The following is a 15,633-nucleotide window of genomic DNA, read 5'->3' as shown; positions in this document are numbered from 1 at the left end:
TCATTGTTTTGTAGAACTAACTTGATGGCTGTATTACACTACTTCAGACAAAATTTAAGCCCAAGACACCACTGTGTCAGAAAACTTCTGATACAACAATGTGAATTTCCAATGGAAACGATAGGAGAGAAAAGCCTTGAGGAAAACCATATGTTCACATTTTACCATGAATAAGTCATCTCCTCTGTAAAATGTAGCCATAATTTGGAACCCTTCCCAGGAGAATTGATGTCGTTTCCCTTTTCCTGTCTTCAGTGTAAATGATGAGAATCATTTTGCTTTGCTTAGGCTGTAGGAGCAATATCTGTTGGTCTTCATCCCTCCCCACCCTGGCACACATTTCAATATAAGTATATATATTTTCATCCCCTCCCCCCAGTACAGGTGGGAAGGCTCCATTCTGCTTGTTAAATATTCGTTTAATTTCTTTTATGGCTTAGTCTAAGTATCTGAGGGCTGCAAATAAGTTTGTAGAGTGTAAAATGGAATGTTGGACATCAGTCTTGTTGCAAGCTACTTGACCAAGCCAAATAACAATTCCTTCTAGGTAAAGTAGCACATTGGGTCCAGTACTCCAGCTGTCCTGTGACATGGGATTGTGTCTCTTGTGACCTGGTAAAAATTATGAGCAAGTGCATTTGGGGTGTTCCTGTAGAAGGCTGTATTGCTCCACCATTATCAGAATGTAGTTCTACCCTGTCAACAGGTACACTTGAACAAAATTTGTGGTCCCGATCTCCATGACGAGCAATATTTTCTGATGACATTGACCTAATATTGCTGATGACTAAATGGAATCAGATTCTGTGAAAGAAAAGGAGCTTAAAAGTCACGGTTGAAACTGAGAAGCATACTTAAGGAAATAGTTCAGTAACGCTATTGATTTGGCTGGTGTTTACTGCATTACTTTAGGATGTAATATATGACAGCCCTCATGTTATAATTCCCCCCTCCTGCGTTGGTGTGATGTGGCTCTGTTCTTCTCTTTCAAACAGGGTTTGTCCCAGATACCATTCCATTATCACAGGAGAGCCGTGGTTGCTGGTAAACATCTTGGCCGGTAGGAAATCATCTATGAACCTTCTAGGATGTTCACCCTTCAGTATCTTCAATCGGATTCCCCCAGCCTTTTAGCTAGAGCTGCTTCACATTTTGTATGAATCTTTTTCCATTGGCATACTCAAAGCATGTGTACAGAGAGTTGAAAAATCCACATAAGCAATAATCACACTTTGATTGTCTACCCACTTGCAAGTTGTTAACTATTAACTACTGTGTAGGAGTTTTGTAACATGGGGTGCTCATTTTCATAAATTTAGGTCAGAAAACTTCTTAGAGTTGCTTTGGAAATATGGGAAAATCATCCAGAAAACAATTTTAATACAGGATCTTCTACAGGATCTTCATGGATTCCTTCTCCTTTCCTCCCTGAGTTGTAAAGGGTGTTTGTTAAATATTAAAAATACGGCCTAATAAGACCTGCAATGCTGTCCTAGGGTTTTTTTTTGAGCAATTCACCCATTCTCTGAGGAACACATCAAAGGCCCTTTATGAACAGTTGTTCACCCCATGCATGTCTCTCTCTCTCTCTCTCTCTCTCTCTCTCTCTCTCTTTCACACACACACACCCTGTGGTTGTCCACATTTCTGTCCTTAAAACCCTTTTGTGTGAAAAACTCAGACATAGTGTGTGTGTGTGTGTGTGTGTGTGTGTGTGTGTGTGTATAACAGATTCTAGCATAATTCTTCCACAACTTCTAAATGCGGTAGCAGGAAAGATCAAGTGGATGACTCATTCTCAGATTGGATTGTAATTTTAGCTAAGAAAAACACATTCATGATGTTCCAACAGCTAACGCTTGTTGCAGGGATGTTCTCTTGACGAGGGCTATCATCAATCCTTGCCGAACCTCTTTCATACTGCAAGATCTGTTACTGAGAAAAGCAGGTGTTGAAAGAGATGGTGCATATTACAAAGACATAAAACATTCCAGGAGTTGACTTGCAAAAAAGCAGAGCCAGCTGGTGGCAGAGGACAGTAAATTCAGTGTTATGTTGATCCTGCTTTGTTGGCAGACAACATCTGGGCAGCAAAGTTCACACAGCTGGATAAATGTTGCACCCTGTAGTTTCTTTTTCCACTTGGACTGAAATGGAGGTGTTGGGCATATAATCTGACCTGAACACGAGGCCAAGATGGTGCTGTGCAACAGTATTTCCATTCTGTCTGTATCTGTCCTCATTTCCCCTCATATCTGCCTCCTCGTTGAAACAGAGAATGTGGAGACAACTTGGTGCTTCAGATAAACAAGATATATAAAGCAGATGATGTAATGAACAGCCTGCATTATTGTACATAACAATTGATCCGAATGTGGAATTTTGTAGACACACTTCTTTCTGGAAGAACGATTTGGAGAGCAAGCCGTATTCTTCCAGTGGCTCTTTGTTTTATTTCTCCATGTATTTATAAATAAAAGTATTTATACCTTGGACCATTTATACCTGGTCCAAAAGCCAGACCACCCAAATTGAAATATGAACATAGAGCAGTGTAAGGCCAGGTGTCTCTCTCTAGACTGAGCCTGTGTCTTGTTCTACTCATACCACTTTTGCTGTATGCTTTTGCATGCTCATCTCAATGTATCTTCAACTGCTGCTGCTGCTGCTGCTGCTAAGTGTTGCCTTGGTCCCATAGCCATATTATATGGAGGAATGGTAGCCTTCTGGCTACAGAAGATTGGGAAACACCAATCTAATGGACAGATGAGATCAGCCCAATCTGGTGCCTTCCAGATGTTTTGGAATGGAGCAGATGGGAGTTAGAGTCCCAAACATCCTGAGGACACCAGAATTGGGAAGTGTCCCAGAAATAGACCTCATGAATGAATGTAATCAGAAAGAGAGAGAGAGAAACTCTGGGCCAAATTTAGCGAAATTGTTCCATTAGTGGGAGCCAGCACAAGAGCTCCTGCTAGAGCAACAGGCCTCACTCTTTTACACAGAATGATCAGTAGCAAGATACTTACATGTGTGTATGAACAAAAGGGGCACAAATCCAGAATTTTGCAAGCTATCGAAATCAATGTGTAAATTAGGAACTTCTGTGAGAAATTACAGTGTGGTCTATTTTTGTGTTTGAGGATATATCTTCCAAGCAATGTAGAATCCTGATTATTGCACACCTCACAGAAAATTGTTTGCATAGAATTGTAGAGTTGGTAGGGACTCTGAGAGCCATCTAGTCCTTCCCCCTGCAATGCAGGAATCTCAACTAAACCATGTGTATAGAATCATAGAATTGCAATGCTGTTCTTCTGTGACTGGTGTCCAAAGGGCAGAATCCTCTAGCTTCTCAGAGCGCATACTCCAAAACCACTATTGAAGATTGGACAGTCTTCCAGAATAGCAGGTGATGCACCTGAAAAGGAGATCAGGACTCCCAATGCACCTTCGGAAGCTATTTTCACATGGGCACTCTTTGGGAAAAAAGGGGGGATGCGGGTGGTGCTGTGGGTTAAACCACAGAGCCTAGGACTTGCCGATCAGAAGGTTGGCAGTTCGAATCCCCGTGACAAGCTCCGGTCCCAGCTCCTGCCAACCTAGCAGTTTGAAAGCACGTCAAAGTGCAAGTAGATAAATAGGTACCGCTCCGGCGGGAAGGTAAGCGGCGTTTCCGTGCGCTGCTCTGGATTGCCAGAAGCAGCTTAGTCATGCTGGCCACATGACCCGGAAGCTGTACACCGGCTCCCTCGGCCAATAAAGCGAGATGAGCGCCGCAACCGCAGAGTCGGCCACGACTGGGCCTAATGGTCAGGGGTCCCTTTACCTTTACTCTTTGGATAACAGCTTTTTTTAATGTAGGAGAAACAAAAATATTTCACATTGCACCATGTTGTGTCCCTGTCCTAGGCTTGATAAAGATTTTTAATGTTGTGCTCTTGAAAGCCTTTAATAATTTGTACAGATTTATCATGGTCCTTTCCCAGGCAAATGGAAGTTTGTTCATTTCTTTTCACATTCATTCATAAATACAATATTGTAGAGTACTTCCTACACCTCAGATGTGGGAGAGTTGGCATTATGTGATAGTTGATAGCTGTAGGTTGGCAAAAAGACAGCATTTTCCCTTCATCTTTTTCCTGCTTTCTAAATATGCCTGTTCACACTGCTGCCAGAGTCTTCTGTAGACCTCATAGTCAGCTAACAGGCTCATGTAGGTCTCAAAATGAAGACAGCTGGACCGGATCATGCCAATTGCTATTCCCTTTCCCAGAGCCAGCCCACTTGTTGCTTCCCACTCTGAAAACATTCGGAGAGTTTGTCATCCTTAGTAGTGGAAAAAACATATGGTGTTTTGAGCAATGACGATATCAACAAAGGAACTTTTCATTTAAGTACAGCAATAGGGATAGATATGCAGTCTGAATTATTCATAAAGGGGGAAAATTGAATAGCAATTGTGATCACTAAATCTTACGGAGTTTATTCATTAACTATATTCAGCTGCTTATACTTTTGCACTTTCCCTTTCAACTGAAAAGTATCCACTTATTTTGGGCTTAACACGCACAGGTGAAACAAAAAGTAGAAAGAACAGAAATCGTTTGTACTTTTATATGCAAATATTCTGCCGTGATAAATAGTGTAGTGGTAAATTTGCAGGTATAGGTGAGCATAATGGCATAACCCATAACCATATTTCCAGGGCCATCAACAGATGGGTAGGAGGAGTCAGATTTACGTGGGGCAATGCCAGCAGACTCCTACCTTTATTTTTAAAAAGTGAGTACATTGGACATCTCTGAAGAAAGTTAGGGCACAAAACATGAAGGTAGCTCTCATGCTTTGGTACTCAGCAGGCAGCACAATTGCTAAGGACACTGAATCACTTAAACACATGGGTGTCCATAGCTGGGTCTAAGCGGGGGACAAAGCTGCATAATCATGCAGGGTAACCTCTCCCTTGAATTTTGTGCACTTACAACATGATGCTTTTTGTTCAAAGGAGCCATGGAAACTGGTGCAAATATATAGCTAGATAATAAAGGAAGACAAATGGGTTTAATTTTTGCAGCTGTCTTTTCCCAACTTCGCATAAGTAGGAGTGTGGCACCAGTCACCACTTGTGGCACTGCTGCCCAAGCCTTAGTGTGGTCTGATGTCATAGATCACCCACTCATGCATATAAACAACGTTGTCTAAAAATATATTGGTTTATATTTTTAAGGATACAGAAAATACATTGCGTTTGAAAAAAACGTTGAATGCATTTTTAAAAGATAAAAAGCGGATTGCAGACAGCATGTGTTAGGGATTGAAATGTACTTGAACCCCTGGGACACTGTATGACTAACTACATGGTTCATCTATATTTAAGCAACTTCATATTATCTTGCTATCCAGTTATATTCTTATTCTCATTTCTCTCTTCCACAGTCAGCTTTTAATGCCCTGAATGTTATATACCAAATATGGTGGGGTGTTTTTTTGTTTTTTAAAAAGATAAATGGTGACCCATAAAATGGAACATTATTGTGTCAAGTAAAATATATATGCTACAACACCTGAGTTACTGTCATGTATCATATTTGTTATTGGTATAAATACACTCCATTCCTTTATGGCTGGAATAACTGCAGGGCCACCATGGTTTAGCTAGCGAACATTAATGCAGTTCTCTTAGACCTCATGTGCAGGTGTTGACAGATCTTTGTTTTTCTTATGGCTTCTTCTAACAATTCAAAATTAAAGGAAACGAGAGAGTTCTGAATTTGATCTCTTTAGCATTAATGGAGCAATGTACAAATGAGCCATCTGCAATGCATGCTGCAAGAATCTCTCTCTCTCTCTCTCTCTCTCTCTGTGTGTGTGTGTGTGTGTGTGTGGCAAGATAATTAGTTTTGAGAAGATTTGTGCAGCATTATGGCAAGATGGAGGAAAAATGGAAGATGTGCTATTATATATCAGTGTCTTGGAAAGACTGATATGAACAGCTGAGACCACACTGTGTGCACCAATGCTGATAAGTAATGTGCTTGCCTGATATGGGGACTGACTTGAGCTGCAAGATAGCTAGGCTCAGCATGAAAAACTAATATATATTTAGCTTTCCAGTTGCTTAAAAATGGTGTGTGTGTCTGTATGTGAACATTGTTTTGATTTCATAATCTGATGGGACTGAAGTGCAAAGATAATTGGACATCAAGGCAGAATGAGGGAAATGGATAGTTTGAACGGAAGCAAACATTAAACGAACCCTGATTAAAACAGAAAAGGGGAGCTGTTTGCCTCCATTGTCTAGACTACTGTCCACTGCTGTTTTATCATGTAAGGGACCCTCACACCGTGTTTGCTGACATTCCATCACTAGCTGTCGCTCCACTGTATCCACTGCAAAGAGTGTTAAGTAAATGGAAGTGATAACTCCTCACAAGAGAGCTATCAACAAGTGAGGAATTTCATCTGTTCGTAGGATATGGAATTCTATCTCTGGAACTAGACCACCCTTGGATAGGCAAGATTGTATTCAATTGAAACGATGTTGGTGGCATGGCTGAATCTCTGCTCTGTTTCTAGGTTCAGACAGCCATGAGATTAGGCCTGTTTCAAGCTGTCTTGTTTTCACGGTTGTGCTCCTTCTTCTGATCCTGATCATTAAGAGCTTAGGTTTCTTCTTGAAATATTAGTATTTGCTGTCACTACACCTTTCCTCTGGTTTGCCCCACCCCGCAAATCAAGCAGCCAACTTATCCTTTAGATTCCAGAATGCTTGAATAGTATTTCCATCTCAAATACCGGTTTCAGTAGTATACTTGTTACACTTGGCTTGTTTTAATTGACACACTTCTTTGTGTACTTCTGGTCAAAGGAATGTGCTAGTAAGTTGGCAAAAGGAAAATGAATGATGGCACATTCCAGAATACCAGTCACGTTTGCAGCAAGAAAAAGAAGCACTGTCTGGGCTACGGAATCTCAAAGGCTATGGTTACAATAGTGGATGTAGTGGTAATACACCTAAATAAGAATCACAGAATCATAGAAGTTTAGAGTTGGAAGGGACCCTAAGGATCATCTAGTCCAACACTCTGCAATACAGGAATATGTAGCTGTCCCATGCGGGGATTGAACCTGCAACCATGGCGTTATCAGCACCATGCGCTAACCAACAGAGCTATCCAGGCTGTCTCAAAATATAAAACATTTTGCAGAGCACATGTAGCTTGTAAGGTAATGGGTACACTGTGCACATCCACATCTTTAAGTGGCTATTTCTGTCTCACATATATAAACTGAAGCAGGGGAGAATATTTATCCTCCCCTTTTCTTGCAACCATTCATCATCTTTGAATAGCTTTTGGAGGATAGGCATAAAGAGTTTATGTCTTTCCTTTAAAGATGATGTCTGAACAAAAGAGAAAAAGCCCTTGGCTGTTTCTTTCTTAAAGGAAAGGCAAAAAAATCCTTAAAATGCTTCCACTTAAACATGAATTAAATATTTATTGGGAAGGGGTTAGGGTGTCCTCCAACTTATGAAAATGGATGGGCAGCATACTTTGTGGCACCAAATTTAAACATCCTAAGCTAGGCACAGATGAAATTTATTACGTGAACCTCAGCAGAGCCTTGCTGGATCAGACCAAAGGCTCATCTAGTTTAACATCCTGTGTTTCACAGTGACCAGACAGATGCCTTTGGGGAGTCCATAAGCAGGGCATGAGCACAGTAGCATTATCTTGCTGCTATTTCACAGCAGATACTTTTCAAAAGCAGGCTACCTCTGATTCCAGAGGTAGTATGCAATCATCATGGCTAGTAGCCACTGATAGCCTTATTGTCTGTGAATTTGCCTAATCCCACTTTAAATTCTTTATGTTTGTGGCCATTACAATACCTTGTAATTTCCTGAATCCCACTTGGATTCTTGTTTAAAAAACTGGTGTTATGTTTGCCGCTTTCCAGTCGTAAGTATGGAGGCTGATCTTAGGGATATTTCACATTTGATTCTTTTAAGAACTTTTGGGCGGCGAATACAATCTGGACCAAGTGATCTGTTAATTTCCAGCTTGTCGATAAGGACTAGAACTTTTTCTCTTGTCCTCATACTTGTCTCGGATCTTATGACTCTCTTCTTGGAAATGTCAGTTCAGGCATCTTCTACGTATTCTGCAGTGAAGACAGGAGCAAAAAATTAATTCAGTTTCTCTGAATGTGGAGGAAATTAAACCCCAAACTTGGTTAAGCAAAGAACTTTGGATTTAAGGAGATTTTGTCTTATTGACTTCTCTGTGCCTGCAGGTTGTCTCAGATCTGAGAACTCCAGCTTAACTGGAAAATGGATCAGACTGGCAAATTGATTTTCTTGCATTCTCACATGACTCCTAAAGGAGATATCTAATTATCTGAAACCTCGCTCCATAAATACCCTGCTTCCTGCTGGCCCAGAGTACCACTTGGGAGTTCAATACAGTAAAGTACAAGCCACATCAAAGCATATTATACTCTTTCCCTAAAACGTATGTATTTAATTTTAGAAGGGGACGGAAAGTTAAGCAGGCACTTGGAAAATTGTCTCCCAAACTTGATTGATACTTTAAAAAGGGGTGGGTGGGTGGGAAGCATAATCAACACATTTTTCAGCCAGCGCCTTAAAGAACAGAGCTATGACAGTCTGCAATTTTGAGGCAATTCATAGCGTTATGGTCAATTGATTTTATGTGCCTGTGGGCTTGATTATAATAACTTGTAATCATTATTGGAATGCATATTTTGTGGAGAAGGAAACTAATCAAAACCTTCTAACCCAAAGAAAACTACAAGTAAAGGACAAAACACTATATAAAGGCTGCTGTAAGATCACATGATAATGAAGTGCATCCATTGGTATTTAAGGTGCTTAAATAATTGAACTTTGGAAAATAGTCTTGGATGTAAAATGCAATTTCTAGTCTTAATGTGGGGCTAAGGGGGGGGGGGGAGTGGCGGATCCACTCCTGCATTTGAAACCCTGTTGCCAGCAAGGTGGTGGAGGAGTTCCCTACCAGCTCACCAACCTGAGTGTGCTGTAGCTGAGGGATCAGGCCCTTTGGGATCCATGGGGCTTTAGATCCAGTGGTGTCCCATCTCCGATCTCCATATGCTCCATTTCATATAGTAATGCTGGTGGGGGGACCTGCTGCTGGCAGCTTGCCACCCATCTGGGCATCACCTGAGACATCTATCACGGTGGACTCCCTCTATCCCAAGTGGTGCTGTTCTCTGCCGATGCGATCCCATCCTCCTGAACCAATGATGTTTGCATGTGCTCCAAGTCTCATAAATTTGGACCATTTCAGTTGAAACCTGTCATAGGATTAATTTCAAGGGACTTGAGTACTTGATATTTTGTATGTGGGAGGGGGAAACTTATAATTGACTTACAATTTCACAGTGCTTTTTCACTGAAGAGTTGTAGCTTTTAACCAAGCATGTTGCATGTAAATATAGTGTGTGTGTGTGTGTGTGTGTGTGTGTGTGTGTGTGTGTATGGAATGAAGGTCAGTGAATTTTGGACTGAAACAAAAAGTAGTATATGAAACAAGATACCTTGTTTTCTGAATCTAAGAGTGTCATCATACATGCTGCTGAGAAACTAGTCCATAAGTGTCAGGAACTGCTCATTACCGTCTCATGTGGTGAGCCATGTAACTGCAACTTCTCAGATCTGAACCAAGGTCTATCTCCCTAGGTTTACCATTATGTCCTCCTGGGCAGGAATGAGTATAAAGCACTCCATTTTCCAGCTGAAGAAACTTTCTCAAGCAACAAAAGTCTACCAGAGCTCTAGCACAGGGGTCAGCAACCTTTTTCAGCCATGGGCCGGTCCACCGTCCCTCAGACCATGTGGTGGGCTGGACTATATTTTTTGGGGGGGAAATGAACGAATTCCTATGTCCCATAAATAACCCAGAGATGCATTTTAAATAAAAGCACACATTCTACTCATGTAAAAACACCAGGCAGGGCCCACAAATAACCCAGAGATGCATTTTAAATAAAAGGGCACATTCTACTTATGTAGAAACACGCTGATTCCTGGACCGTCCATGGGCTGGATTGAGAAGGCGATTGGGCAGCATCTGGCTCACAGGCCTTAGGTTGCCTACCTGCATTGACTTGCCACATTGCACTTGTATAGCACTTCAGAGCAATTAGGTGGCATCTAATAGAATATGGGCTCTGTGATACATAAGTGCATAGTACTTTGTATGTGTGGCAGTAAAAACCATGACAGCTGCGCTCACAGCCTGAACTCATCAGTGGAACATTTGTTGAAAATTATAGGGCCAAGCAAGAATTTTGAGAAGAGGTTAGATGGCAGCAGGGGTTGGGGAGAGATGACGACAGAAATGACAAGGTATGGCAACAGTTTAATTTTGTCAGAATTTGGTTCACTCCTCTTTGTTCTCTTTAGAGCCAGTGTGGTGTAGTGGTTAAGAGCGGTAGTCACGTAATCTGGGAAACCGGGTTCGTGTCTCCGCTCCTCCACATGCAGCTGCTGGGTGACCTTGGGCCAGTCACACTTCTGTGAAGTCTCTCAGCCCCACTCACCTCACAGAGTGTTTGTTGTGGGGGAGGAAGGGAAAGGAGAATGTTAGCCGCTTTGAGACTCCTGAAGGGGAGTGAAAGGCGGATATCAAATCCAAACTCTTCTTCTTCTTCTTCTTTAGGCACAGCTTTGGAGTTCCTAGATATCTCAGCAGTAAGCAAAACGTTCAGCATGTGATATTCTCAAATTAGGGTTGAGTGTTAGCATTGTTGTCATCCTTGGCACCAGTGTATCTTTAACTTGCTTTCAGTAGAGCATTCTGGCTGTTAAGGAGCAAATAGAAGACTTTTTTTTGTAGGGCTAGCTGGCTGGTTTCACTAGATTCTCTTGAAAGCAGGCTGGTCATTCCTGAGAATGCTGTGGGAATGTTGAGCTGGTTTGAATACTTGCAACACGAGTCAAGATCACAGATAGCCCAAATTTAGTGGCTTTACCTTTGACCGGTTTCAGACGTAGAGGAAGTGCAAGAGCTCCTCCACTCCATGCAGCTGCATTTCAACGTAACCTTTGCATAGTTTGATCAAAAATTGCACAGCTGGTTGGGGGCCCTATGAAACCACAAGGTTAGAAGAAAATCTTGACCTTTTCGAACTCTTTTCTGCACATCTAATTTATTGTGCTTTGTAAGATTTAATTAGATAGGTTTTATCTTGTTGCTTCACAGCAGAGTGTGTGCCTTGGCTTTCCTAAGCCTAACTTTCCATCCGCGCAGGCTTGAACTTGGAAAACATGTTTGCTTTTATGAGTGCTTCCTCTCCACCTCATAATTATATTTGCCTTTCATCCCATTTGGAATTTCTCATATGTTTGATTCCTCCAGCAATGAATATGATTGGGGAAGGTATGCAGCACTTGCTTGCAGCAGCTACTTCAGCTATCCTGCCTTTATTACACATTCATCTGCTTGCTTCTTTTCTGGAAGCTTATTAACCCACTCGCATGACACAGTCCTTCCAGTAAGGCAGTGCCAAATGGTATAGCAGCATGCCAGAACACTTTAGAAATGAGCATGCTGTTTATTCTTCCAGGGATTAAATAGAATGACTTCCTTCATCTAATATTTATGCCCCAGTCGGTTCGAAATTCCTCTTCGTATTTTATTTTTTAAAGAACTGAAAGAAAGAGATGTGCACCATTTTTACCATCTCCATCATCATCATCATCATCATATTGTTTTAGAAATTAGTTTTAAGGATTGCTGCACAAATACCTTTTTTGGGGGGGGTCTGCATGCTAAAAACATAAGCTGTAAGGAGAAACAAGGGAGTTTTTGAAATATGTGTACCATGACTTGGCAGAAAGATGTGTGTAAATGCCAGGGAAGCTATAATTGGCCAGGGACCACCAGCTCATGTACATATCTTAAAAAACATGTGTGCATGTTCCATATTGAGTGAAGCAGCCTTGAGAGAAGGAGGAATGCTTGGAGCTCTATGATGTTTTAGGGGTGAATGTTAGAACTATGGCAGAGTTATCGCTATTTGTGACTGTTTGACCTGGCTTCATGTCAGAGCTGTTAACCTCTAAATAGCACAGGTCCCCCCCTTCTTGTTCTTTTTTAAAAAGAATGTGTTCCCTCTCCCTTTAGAAAACTCCTCATTAATGTAATTTATGGAAACCTTAGTCCCTGAACCAGAAGCTTTCCTCGGTTCTAGGAACTGCATCAAAAAGGGTATGAGAAATACTCAGCTTCAGGCTGAATGCAACTGTCAGCTACCCTGGTTTGCCTTATTTGTTGCTATTAATTTATTATTTAGGTTTGTACCCATCCCTTCAAAAGCACTATCAGGGCAACTGATGATAAAATATTGAAAGCACCACAAATTAAGAGTTACATTACCATAAACTGAAAAACAGCAACACTAGAGAAGCAGTATTCATAAAGAACAGACCAATGCAAGTTTTTAAACCCTGGAAAATGAAAAGGCCTTCAATCGGTGCTGAAATGGGGACCCAGATGATCCTCTCCTGGAAAAGGACACCAAAGATCTCTCTTCTTGGTATTGCCACATGTTGGGGGTGGGGGCGGGGAGGTGCCTGGAGATTTTGCAGTCTGAGCAGGACCATGTTGAGACTGATCTTTCAGGCCTTGTGTCCTGAGCAAGGCTGGAGGAACTGCAAGGGCTACAGAGTTTGGGCCCACTGTGGCACTGGCACCTGTGTGTAAAGGTTGTGATCCAAGCCCCAGGCTCTCCCCCACAGCTCAGCATGTATCTGCTCTTTCATTAATGCAATTGGCTTATTCATGGGTTTCCAGGAGGCCTTTCATATTAAGTCAGGTTGAGTGTGCTTCCATTCTGAGGAATTCCATACTGAGGTGAACCCCATCAGGCAGGGGAAGAGGCGAATCACATGATGTCCTCAGATTGATAGGCAGCCTCAGAGCACAGTGACAGAAGTCATATTTGGAGTGTGTGCATGTGTATGTGTATTATCTTATGTGTACTTGGAGTAAGTGCAGCATATAGTTTGCAGTAGGAGGGGTTAACCTGTGGCTTTTTGGATGTTGTTGGACTCCAGCTCCCATTGGTCCAGCCTCCAAGGCCATTGGTTAGGGATGATGTGAATCCAGCAACATTGGAAAGCTCACAGGTTAGCTACCCCTTGCTTAGAGTCTGCAGCTGAGTGGTGTTAAATGACCCCACAACTTGTAGTGGGTTTACCTTAAGATCCCCCTTTGGTTTTAATTCATTTTCCATTCTGATATTGGTTGGCTTCATGTTGGCTTTGAACTGCAGTGGAAGTTTGGTTTTGTTTTGACTTTATCCTAACTCAGCAGGAGGCTGTCTCCTTATACATATGCAATGTGTTTGCAAGAGAGATTTTTCCCTACTATAAATGTGAGGGCTTAAAAAGGCTTGTGTTTTTGCTGGTTGATGCCCACAGTTGAAAGGCTGGATACATGATGTGGTTTTGTGAGAAGTGGAGTTGAGGAAGTGTAGCACACAGGGATGTTTTGATTACTGTTTTTTCTATTTAGAGCGGAGTCTTGCTTTGAAAATACTCGGTGTCTTTTAAATGGTCACACTTGGTGGTGCTGTTCAAAACAGCAGGGGCGAAAATGCTAGGGAAAATACTACCTGCCACTGTAAAATGCTATCTTTCAAAATACCTGCCCCATTAACCTGGAGACCTGTCTAACAGAGAGCTGTAATTTGACCCAAGCTCTTTCAGATGCACCATTCTCCTTAATTCCAGGGAGGAAGTGAAAACTGCAATTCTGAGATAAGTTCCATAGCAGTTCTTTTTTTCTTTTGAAAATGTGGCCCAGGGTGTCCACCTTCTCTAAGTGGTGCAGGAAGGAAGGAGACACACTGCAAGCATAACCCAACTACCTGCATTATTCTTGCGTTAAATTAACTTTTAAAAATACATATTTAAATTCCTGTTCATGTTGCAGTTCTCTCTGTTCTCTTTTCATTCCCTTTGTGTCCCCCACCCCACTGCCCCCGGTCCCCTTTCTGTCCTTTGTTCCTTTTCCAAAATTAGATTTAGAAAGCCTTAGAACTGCAACTACCTCCTCAGGGAAGGAAAGTCTTCTGTAGTGAAATACTTTTCTCAGCTCCAGTTCCTACAGTATCCTTTTCAATAGCGTATGCAGCTGCTTCCCAATGCCTAGCTAGTAGAAACGGTTGTATAGGAGAGGGGAAATATATCTGCACAGAGACATTTGTAGCTGTAGTTAACAATTATGTGTCAGCATTTCCACCGCAAACCCTCCTCCCAAGAGTTTGTGATTCCTGCCATTAGGATTTTGCTACAACCCAAAACTTGGCATTTCATACTTGGATCCGGAATGACTTTTTGATTTTTAACATAATATTGAAGCCAAAGCAATGCACTAAAAACTATTAGGCTGATGCAAATAGTGTTAAGAAATTCATGCTTTTTAAAAGAAGCATCCTTGCACGATACCATGCCAGAATGTAGACTAATAGTTGAAGGCAGTCTGAAGCGGAAAGGCATATATAGCCCAGTAGTTACCGTATATACTCAAGTATAAGCCGACTTTTCCAGCACATTTTTAATGCTGAAAAAGCCCCCCATGGCTTATACTTGAGTGAGGCAGGCGGTGGAGGGACGAGTGGTCCGAAAGGAGCCCTTTCTCGCCGCGCCTGCCTCTTGCAAGGGCAGGCACAGGAGCCGCGGTTGGGAGAGGCGCTGTGCTGTGCCTCTCCCAACTGCGGCTCCTATGCCTGCTCTTGTGAGCGGTGGTGGAGAGACTAGCGGCCCGAAAGGAACCCTTTTGGGCTGCTTGTTCTTCCTCTGCCACTGCCGCCACCACCAGGTTTGTGGTGTGGTGAACCAGCTTATACTCAAGTAAAAAAAAATCCCCAGTTTTTTGTGCTAAAATTAGGCGCCTCGGCTTATATTCAATTCAGCTTATACTCAAGAATATACGGTTCTTTATGCAAATACAGGGGTACCTCGGGTTACATACGCTTCAAGTTACAGATGCTTCAGGTTACAGACTCCGCTAACCCAGAAATAGTACCTCGGGTTAAGAACTTTGCTTCAGGATGAGAACAGAAATCATGCAGCGGCGGCGGCACGGTGACAGCGGGAGGCTCCATTAGCTAAAGTGGTACCTCAGGTTAAGAACAGTTTCAGGTTAAGAACGGACCTCCAGAATGAATTAAGTTCTTAAGCCGAGGTACCACTGTAATGCTGACAGTTGAATGGACACAGAGATACTCTCTCCCTTTTAGGAGCATTTCTGGAACCTAGCTTACATTAGAGAAATCTGATTAATGTGAATGGCTTACATTCTGGGGAGTGACAGAGAATTTAGACCTTCTCTCCCATATCAAACTGACAGACACTGCAAATTAGTGACTGTTAGCATGCAGGCATTTCTAGGTAGAGTTTGCACTTTGCAAGTGGGATATTATTATTATTATTATTATTATTACTACTACTACTACTACTACTACTATTATAAAAATATATAGGATCTGATTCAATTTTGGTTGAGATATGCATGTAACAAAGTGAATCTTTTGCTCACCTTGCTCTTCTCTCCTATCTTTGTTTGTTGCATTTTT

General features: G+C 41.9%; 1 long non-coding RNA gene across 5 annotated transcripts in view; it reads left to right on the top strand.

The window, feature by feature from the left end:
• Positions 1-15,633, top strand: part of LOC310714004 — a 338,331-nt gene that overhangs the window by 64,290 nt on the left and 258,408 nt on the right. For 3 of the 5 annotated variants that reach the window (XR_014529498.1, XR_014529499.1, XR_014529500.1), the window contains exon 3: positions 996-1,060. The exons of the other annotated variants lie outside the window; for them this stretch is intronic. This is a non-coding gene — a long non-coding RNA (uncharacterized lncRNA). The remainder of the gene's footprint in view (positions 1-995; positions 1,061-15,633) is intronic. 5 annotated transcript variants of the gene reach the window in all.

This window comes from Podarcis liolepis (assembly GCF_965112155.1).
Source record: "Podarcis liolepis genome assembly, chromosome: 8".
Classification (NCBI taxonomy): Eukaryota; Metazoa; Chordata; class Lepidosauria; order Squamata; family Lacertidae; genus Podarcis; species Podarcis liolepis.
The sequence above is the reverse complement of the archived record's forward strand: the minus strand, read 5'-3'. Positions and strand labels throughout refer to the sequence as shown.